Source organism: Cupressus sempervirens, chromosome 2 (assembly GCF_028749045.1).
Source record: "Cupressus sempervirens isolate cs-2001-9-10 chromosome 2, ASM2874904v1, whole genome shotgun sequence".
NCBI lineage: Eukaryota > Viridiplantae > Streptophyta > Pinopsida > Cupressales > Cupressaceae > Cupressus > Cupressus sempervirens.
The window spans coordinates 558117412-558127411 of record NC_143119.1 but is presented as its reverse complement, the minus strand read 5'-3'; positions in this window follow the sequence as shown (position 1 = coordinate 558127411).

The window sequence follows — 10000 nt, the reverse complement described above, 5'->3', positions numbered from 1 at the left end:
TCTGGGCAGGATAAAAATGCAATGATAGAACGTGCCAATGAGATGGAGCCCTTGGCTAAAAGATACAACTCCATACACACTCAGCAACAAGCGCATCTTAGAATCGAACACCAAATGTGCAGTGTGTTGCAAGCCATGCAGACACCTATATATAGGGTATATCCATCAAAACAAAGTGACAAGTACTTCCCACCAGCTCCGCCATTGCGATTACTGAATGGGATAATACTCACCGCCACAGATTAATGACCATCATTACCGTCTCGGAATAGATACAAGCACATCGAGCTTCATCCGATCAACTGGATTAATTTCACCTTGAAGGGGCCCAATCAAAAAGTTCTGGAGGTCATCTCCTGGAACTCTCAAGAACAAGGCCCATCTTACATGCAAACTCTGCTACTGCGCAAACATAGGTTGCAATTAAAGAGAAATTGCAAGGCCGTCACAATGGCCCAAAGCCAATGCTCCGACTAAGTCAATTTTCTCTTGCAATCACCATGCCGCCGTTCACAGCGAGATCTCCCCATTCACTTGTGATGCGACACACAATCCAAGTGCTAGACGCGACCTCGCCCTTGAAAGAAAGACCACTTTCCAAGACATCCCCCATTCACTTGTGATGCGACGCACAACCCAAGTGGTAGACGCGAGCTCGCCGTTGAAAGAAAGACCACTTTCCAAGACATCCCCCGATGACACATTGGAATGACAACCGCTGTCGAACCATTCCCAATGTTGTGCCGATCGAGTTGGCACAGAGACGACCTTAGGGAGCTCCCGCGTAGCAATCGGGATGTGCTTTCATACCCATCTCTCACAAAAACCAATCTTAGCTGTGAACAAATTTCGCCGCAATGACACCATTGGAACGACGACCGCTGTCGAACAACTCCCGCATTTGTGCCCCGATGGAGTGACAAAGAATAGCAACTTTGGGGAGCCGCGCATCGCAAACGGGCTGCTGCTTCATTCCACTCTTATATATAGATCCGATGTCGTTGATTTCATTTGGAATCCTGCCCTTGAAAGGCAGCGTTCCAAGACATCCCGATGACACATTGGAACGACAACCGCTGTCAAACCATTCCCAGTGTTGTGTCGATCGAGTTGGCACAGAGGCAATCTTAGGGAGCTCCCGCGAATCGATCGGGAAGTGCTTTCATACCCATCTCTCACAAAAACCAATGTTAGCTAAATAATTTTAGAATCCAAGGCTCGTATCCATCGATATCATCGGCACTGGGTCTATATTCAAAGGCCACGAAGAGGTTTCGATAAGAGAAGCTCCCCTACTCGCTTGCACAAACATCCCCAAATGCTAGACGCAAGCTCCCGCCCTTAGCATCGCTCTCCAGATCACTGCAATGACACATTGGAACGACAACCGCTGTCGAACAACTCCCAAATTTGTGCCGATGGAGTGAGAAAGAAGAGCCAGATCGGGTCGGCCAGCATGGCTCAGCCACCATTTTTCGCTGAGAGCTTTCGATATTAAAACTCCCATGTAGCAGCGATAAGTACACCATGAAAAAATTGCTAGAGCGCCGAGCACCCATAGCAAATTGCCATTATACCAAGCAACGCCGGAGTGCTAGACAAGGGTTCACGTTTAGATCAAGTTTTAAAATCACCAAAAAGACACGCCATGGATCGGCAACCGCTGCCTCACCTTTTCCAAAATTGAGTCATCGGAAAACATGATCTAAAGGAGAGCCGAGGAAAAGCACTGAGATCGCTTCATGTCCCTTTCATTCATTCAACATCAGCATACACTGTTTGAAAACCCAACAATCCAATCCGCCTAGACACCAATGTTGAATCAATGAAAGGGGCATGGGAGAGGCTCGCGGCAACAACCTCTCCTATATAAGCTATTAGTGCGAGGCTCGCTCTGCATTAGAAATCTGCGATAGCGCGGACAACTCCCTTAAAAATCCAATTCAATGAAAAATGTGACCAAACAGCCATCCACGACACCGTTTTTGGAGCTCACCCAGATGGGCTCGGCCAGAATGGCTCGCCCAGATCAGCTCGGCCAGCATGGTGACTTGCTGACTCAGTGAGAGTACGTACTTCGAACTGTCAAGAACAAAGGCCAATCTAACATGCAAACTCTGCTACTGTACAAACATAGCTTGCAATTATAGAGAAATTGCAAGGCCGTCACAATGGCCCAAGGCCAATGCTCCGACTACTAAGTCAATTTTCTCTTGCAATCGCCATGCCGCCGTTCACAGAGAGATCTCCCCATTCACTTGTGATGACGCACAATCCAAGTGCTAGACACGAGCTCGCCCTTGAAAGGCCACGTTCCAAGACATCCCGATGACACATTAGAACGACAACCGCTGTCGAACCATTCCCAATGTTGTGCCGATCGAGTTGGCACAGAGGCGATCTTAGGGAACTCCCGCGTATCGATCGGGAAGTGCTTTCGTAAACATCTCTCACAAAAACCAATGTTAGCTGAACAATTTTAGAATCCAAGGCTTGTATCCATCGATATCGTTGGCACTGGGTCTATATTCAAAGGCCACGGAGAGGTTCCGATAAGAGAAGCTCCCTTGCTCGCTTGCACAAACATCCCCAAATGCTAGACCCAAGCTCTCGCCCTTAGCATCGCTCTCCAGATCACCACAATGACACATTGGAATGACAACCACTGTCGAACAACTCCCAAATTTGTGCCGATGGAGTGAGAAAGAAGAGCCAGATCGGGTCGACAAAAACGGCTAAGCCAGATCGGGTCGGCCAGCATGGCTCGGCCACCATTTTTCGCCGAGAGCTTTTGATATTAAAGCTCCCATGTAGCCGTGACAAGTACACCATGACAAATTGCTAGAGCACCGAGCACCCATAGCAAATTGCCATTATACCAAGCAACGCCAGAGTGCTAGACAAGGGCTCACGTTTAGATCAAGTTTTAAAATCACCAAAAACACACGCCATGGATCGGCAACCGCTGCCTCACCTTTTCCAAAATTGAGTCATCGGAAAACATGATCTAAAGGAGAGCTGAGGAAAAGCACTGAGATCGCTTCATGCCCCTTTCATTGATTCAACATCAGCATACACCGTTTGAAAACCCAACAATCTGATCCGCCTAGACACCAATGTTGAATCAATGAAAGGGGCATGGGAGAGGCTCGCGGCAACAACCTCTCCTATATAAGCTATTAGTGCGAGGCTCGCTCTGCATTAGAAATCTACGATAGCACGGACAACTCCCTTAAAAATCCAATTCAATGAAAAATGTGACCAAACAGCCATCCATGACACCGTTTTTGGAGCTCGGCCAGATCGGGTCGGCAAGAATGGCTCGCCCAGATCGGGTCGGCCAGCATGGCTCGCCCAGATCGGCTCGGCCAGCTTGGCTCAGCCAGCATGGCTCGCCCAGATTGGCTCGCCCAGATCGGGTCGGCCAGCATGGTGACTTGGTGACTCGGTGAGAGTACTTGGAACCGTCAAGAACAAAGCCCAATCTTACATGCAAACTCTACTACTGCGCAAACATAGGTTGCAATTATAGAGAAATTGCAAGGCCGTCACAATGGCCTGAGGCCAATGCTCTGACTACTAAGTCAATTTTCTCTTGCAATCGCCATGCCGCCATTCACAAAGAGATCTCCCCATTCACTTGTGACGACGCACAATCCAAGTGCTAGACGCGAGCTTGCCCTTGAAAGGCCGCGTTCCAAGACATCTCGATGACACATTGGAACAACAACTGTTGTCAAACCATTCCCAATGTTGTGCCAATCGAGTTGGCACAGAGGCGACCAAACAGCCATCCACGACACCATTTTTGGAGCTCAGCCAGATCGGCTCGGCCAGAACGGCTTGGCCAGATCAGCTCGGCCAGCATGGCTCGGCCAGAATGGCTCGGCCAGCATGGCTCGGCCAGAATGGATCGCCCAGATCGGCTCACCCAGATCGGCTTGGCCAGCATGGCTCAGCCAGAACAGCTCGCCCAGATCGGCTCGACTAGCATGGCCTGACCAGAACGGCTCAGCCAGCATGGCTCGGCCAGAATGGGTCGCCCAGATCGGCTCAGCCAGAATGGGTCGCCCAGATCGGCTCGGCCAGAATGGCTCGCCCAGATCGGCTCGGCCAGCATGGCTTGCCTTGAATGGCTCGGCCAGATTAGGTCGGCCAGAATGGCTCGCCCAGATCGGCTCGGCCAGAACGGCTCAGCCAGATCGGGACGGTGACTTGATGAACGGACTTAGAGATTCGACTTGGTGGGCCGACCTGGCGGGGTGACTTGATGAACGCAATTGAAGGGTCGACTTGGTGGGGTGACTATATGAACGGACCTAAAGAGTTGATTTGGTGAGAGTACCTGGCGGGGTGACTCGATGAAAGGACTTAAAGAGTCAACTTGGTGACAGTACTTGGTGGGGCGACTTGATGAACGCACTTGAAGAATCGACTTGGTTAGAGTACTTGGTGGGGCAACTTGATGAACGGACTCAAAGAGTCAACTTGGTGAGAGTACCTGGTGGCTCAACTTGATGAGCAGACTTAAAGAGTCAACTTGGTGAGAGTACTTGGCGGGGTGAACTGATGAACAAACATAAAGAGTCGGCTTGGTGGGAGTACTTGGTGGGCCGACCTGGTGGGGTGACTTTATGGACGGACTTAAAGAGTCGACTTGGTTAGATTACTTGTTCTGGTGACTTGATGAACGGACTTCAAGAGTTGACTTGGTGGGGTGACTTGATGAAAGGACTTAAAGGGTCAACTTGGTGAGAGTACTTGGCGGGGCGACTTGATGAATGGACTTAAAGGGTCGACTTGGCGGGGTGACTTGATGAACGGACGTAAAGAGTTGACTTGGTGAGAGTACTTGGCGGGGTGAACTGATGAATAGACTTAAAGAGTCGACTTGGTGGGAGTACTTGGTGGGCCGACTAGATGAACGGACTTATAGAGTCGACTTGGTGAGAGTAGTTGTTCTGGTGAATTGATGAACGGACTTAAAGAGTCAGCTTGGCGGGGTGACTTGATGAAAGGACTTAAAGAGTTGACTTGGTGGGGTGACTCGATGAACGAACTTAGAGGGTCAACTTTGCGGGGTGATTTGATGAACGGACCTAAAGAGTTGACTTGGTGAGAGTACTCGGTGGGGTGACCTGATGAACAGACTTAGAGAGTCGACTTGGTGAGAGTCCTTGGTGGGACGACCTGGTTGGGTGACTTCGTGAACTGACTTAAAGAGTCGACTTGGTGGGAGTACTTGGTGGGGTGACTTGATGAACGGACTTCAAGGGTCGACTTGGCGAGGTGACTTGATGAACGGTCCTAAAGAGTTGACTTGGTGAGAGTACTTGGTGTGGTGACTTGATGAAAAGACTTAAAGAGTCGAATTGGTGAGAGTACTTGGTGGGGTGACTTGATGAACGCACTTGAAGGGTCGACTTGGTGGGGTGACTTTATGAACGGACCTAAAGAGTTGACGTGGTGAGAGTGCTTGGTGGGGTGACTTGATGAACATAGTTAAATAGTCGACTTGGTGAGAGTAGTTGGTCGGGTGACTTGATGAACGCACTTGAAGAATCGACTTGGTTAGAGTACTGGGTGGGGTGACTTGATGAACGGACTTAAAGATTCGACTTGGTGGGCCGACCTGGTGGGGTGACTTGATGAACGGACTTAGAGAGTCGACTTGGTGCGAGTACTTGGTGGGCCGACCTGGCCGGGTGACTTGATGAACAAACTTAAAGAGTCAACTTGGTGAGAGTACTCGGTGGGCTGACCTGGTCACGTGACTTGATGAACGGACTTAAAGAGTCGACTTGGTGGGCCGACTTGGCCGGGTGACTTGATGAACGAACTTAAAGGGTCAACTTGGTGGGTCGAACTAGCGGGGTGACTTGGTGAGAGTACTTGGTGGGCTGACCTGGCAGGGTGACTTGATGAACGAACTTAGAGAGTCGACTTTGTGAGAGTACTTGGTGGGTCAAACTGGCGGGGTGACTTGATGAACGAACTTAAAGAGTCGACCTGGTGAGAGAACTTGGTGGGCCGAGCTGGTGGGGTGAATTGATGAACAAACCTAAAGAGTCGACTTTGTGAGAGTACTTGGTGGGCCGACCTGGCAGGGTGAGTTGATGACCGAACTTAAAGGGTCGACTTGGTGAGAGTACTTGGTGGGCCGACCTGGCGGGGCGACTTCATAAACGAACTTAAAGAGTCAACTTGGTGAGAGTACTTGGTGGGGTGACCTAATGAACAAACCTAAAGAGTCGACCTGGTGAGAGTACTTGGTGGGCCGACCTGGTGGGGTGACTTGGTGAGCAAACTTAAAGAGTCGACTTGGTGAGAGTAGTTGGTGGGCTGACCTGGCGGGGTGGCTTGATGAACGAACTTAAAGAGTCGACCTGGTGGGCCGACTTGGCAGAGTGACTTCATGAACGAACTTAAAGAGTCCACTCGGTGGGCCGACCTAGCGGGGTGACTTGATGAACGAACTTAAAGAGTCGACTTGGTGAGAGTAATTTGTGGGCTGACCTGGCGGGGTGACTTGATGAATGAACTTAAAGAGTCGACTTGGTGGGGTGACTTGATGAACGCACTTGAAGGGTCAACTTGGTGGGGTGACTCTATGAACGGACCTAAAGAGTTGACTTGGTGAGAGTACTTGGTGGGGTGACTCGATGAAAGGACTTAAAGAGTCGACCTGTTGAGAGTACTTGGTGGCTCGACTTTATGAGCAGACTTAAAGAGTCCACTTGGTGAGAGTGGGCCTAACAGGGCGATGTGGTGAGTGGGCCTAACAGGGCGAGTTGGTGGGGCGACTTGGCAAGTGGTATTAGAGAGCCGACGTGGCAAGGCGACTCAACGAGTTGGTTCGTTGAGATGACATGGTGAGCTGACTTGGCGAGTCGACCCGGCGAGCGAACTTAAAGAGTCGACTTGGCAACATACTCGAGTCAACTTGGTGAGGCGACCCGGAAAGCGGGCTCAAAGAGTCAACATGGTGAGGCGAATCATGGTGAGGAGCTATCCTTGAGGCAACTTGGTTTTCCTACTTGATTAGTCGACTTGGTGAGCCGACCTGACGAGCTGACACGGTGATCAGGCTTAAAGAGGCGACGACTTGGTGGGGTAACTCGGCAAGCCAACTTATCGAGGCGAGATGGTGAGTCGACTTGGTGAGCTGACTTGGTGAGCACACTTAAAGAGTCAACTTCATGAGGTGACTCGGCGAGTTAGCTCGCTGATGCGACTTGGGCGGGCTGACCTGGTGAACGAACTTAAAGAGGCGACTTGGGCGGGGCGACTTGATGAATGGACTTAAAGGGTCGACTTGATGAACGAACCTAAAGAGTTGACTTGGTGAGAGTACTTGGCGGGGTGAACTGATGAACGAACTTAAAGAGTCGACTTGGTGGGAGTACTTGGTGGGCCGACTTGATGAACGGACTTACAGAGTCGACTTGGTGAGAGTAGTTGTTCTGGTGACTTGATGAACGGACTTAAAGAGTCGGCTTGGCGAGGTGACTTGATGAAAGGACTTAAACAGTCGACTTGGTTGGGTGACTCAATGAACGAACTTAGAGGGTCGACTTTGCGGGGTGACTTGATGAACGGACCTAAAGAGTTGACTTGGTGAGAGTACTTGGTTGGGTGACTCGATGAAAGGACTTAAAGAGTCGACTTGGTGAGAGTACTTGGTGGCTCGACTTTATGAGCAGACTTAAAGAGTCCACTTGGTGAGAGTGGGCCTAACGGGGCGATGTGGTGAGTGGGCCTAACGGGGCGAGTTGGTGGGGCGACTTGGCGAGTGGTATTAGAGAGCTGACATGGTGAGGCAACTCGGCGAGTTGGTTCGTTGAGATGACATGGTGAGCTGACTTGGCGAGTCGACCTGGCGAGCGAACTTAAAGAGTCGACTTGGCAACGTACTCGAGTCGACTTGGTGAGGCAACCCGGCGAGTGGGCTCAAAGAGTCAACATGGTGAGGCAACTCATTGAGTCAACATGGTGAGGCGACTCATCATGAGGAGCTATCCTTGAGGTGACTTGGTGGGCCTACTTGATTAGTCGAGTTGGTGAGCCGACCTGACGAGCTGACACAGTGAGCGGGCTTAAAGAGGTGACGACCTTGTGGGGTAACTCGGCAAGCCAACTTATCGAGGCGAGATGGTGAGTCGACTTGGTGAGCTAACTTGGTGAGCGCACTTAAAGAGTCAACTTCGTGAGGTGACTCGGCAAGTTAGCCTGCTGATGCGACTTGGGCGAGCCGACCTGGCGAACGAACTTAAAGAGGCGACTTGGGCAGGCTGGCCTGGTGAGCGAACTTAAAGAGTTGGCTTGGCAACATACTTGAACAATCAACTTGGTGAGCTGACATGGTGAGTGGGCTTAGAGAAGCAACTCGGCGGGGCGACTTGGCGAGCACACCTGTTGGGGCAAGGTGGTAAAACGACTAGGTGATTCGACTTGGTGAGCTGACTTAGGGAGCTGACTTGGTGAGCAAACTTAAGGGGTCGACTTGGTGAGGCAACCTGAATAGTCAACTCGGTGAGGTGACTTGGGGAGCCGACATGGTGAGCGGTCTTAAAGAAGAGGCAACCTGGTGAGGCGAGACGGTAAGTCATCTTGGTGAGCCGGCTTGACGAGCTGTGAGTGGACTTAAAGAGTCAATTCTTGATTTGGCAAAGACCACATGGTTAGATGACTTGGTGAGCCAACCTAGCTATCAAAATTGGCAAGCAAACTTATAGAATTGACTTGCTGTCCCTAGCCAGGATCGCACGCCTAGGTCGACCCAACTTGGGTCACCCAACTAGGTCAACCCATCTCTGTCGCCCCAACCTCGGGCGACCCGACTGGGTCGCCAGAGTGGGTCGATGAGGGGAAAAAAAAAAAACAAAAAAAATCATGAGAGGCCCTGTACAGCAAAAAGCGCTAAATTTTGGGCATTACAAAAAAAAAAAAAAAAAACAAGTTACCCGCTTTTGGATCACGCACAAGTTTTAGTTCACATATTGCCGAGCCGACTTGAGGCGTTACGCCTAGCTAGCCGGATTCGAGGTAGGGTAGCCGAAACGATCCGATTTGAGAATTTTCTTTATAAAAAGAGATCATGATAGGCCTCGTAAGGCAAAAAAGAATGAAATTTTGGGAGTTAAAAAAAAAAACGTTACCCGATTTTGGATCGTGCACAGGGCTCGGGTCACATAGCATCGAGGTGCCCTGGGTGACATGATTCGATCGAAAAGTTGACGGTGGCATGAGTCGTGCAAAAACATTGGAGGCCATTAAGGCTCGAGGCGCTTCGAGTCAAGGTTGCGGAGGCAGATCGGGTTGAAAACTTTGGGCGTTAACCAAAAAGAAAAAGTTAACCGCTTTTGGATCATGTACACAGCTCAGGGCACTTAGAATCAAGTCGAGCACGGTGACATGAGTCGTGCAAAAAATTTGGAGACGACTCGAGTCGGGGCATCCGACTCTATTCGAGTTCAAAACTTTGGGACTTGACAAAAAAAAGAAAAAAGAAAAAGTTACCTGGTTTTGGATCACGTAAGTGACTCGGGCCACTCAGAATCAAGGTGAGTGCGATTACATGAGTCGAGCAAAAAAAAAAATGGAGGCAGTTAAGGCTCGAGGCAATTCGAGTCGGGGTAGCTGAGTCGATTCGAAAACTTTGGCCGTTAGCCTGAAAAAGAGTTAATCGCTTTTGGATCACGTACATGACTTGGGGCACATAGAATCAAGTCAAGCACGGTGACATGAGTGGTTCGAAAAAATTGCAGGCGATTAAGGCTCGAGGCGATTTGAGTTGGGGTTGCTGACACGATTTGGGTTGAAATCTTTGGGTGTTAACCAAAGAAGGAAGAAGTTAACCGCTTTTGGATCACGTACATGAGTCGGGGCACCAAGTCGAGCACGGTGACATGAGTCCTGCGAAAAAACTGGAGGCGGTTAAGGCTCGAGGCGATATGAGTTGGGGTCGCCGACACAATTTGGGTTGAAAACTTTGGGCGTT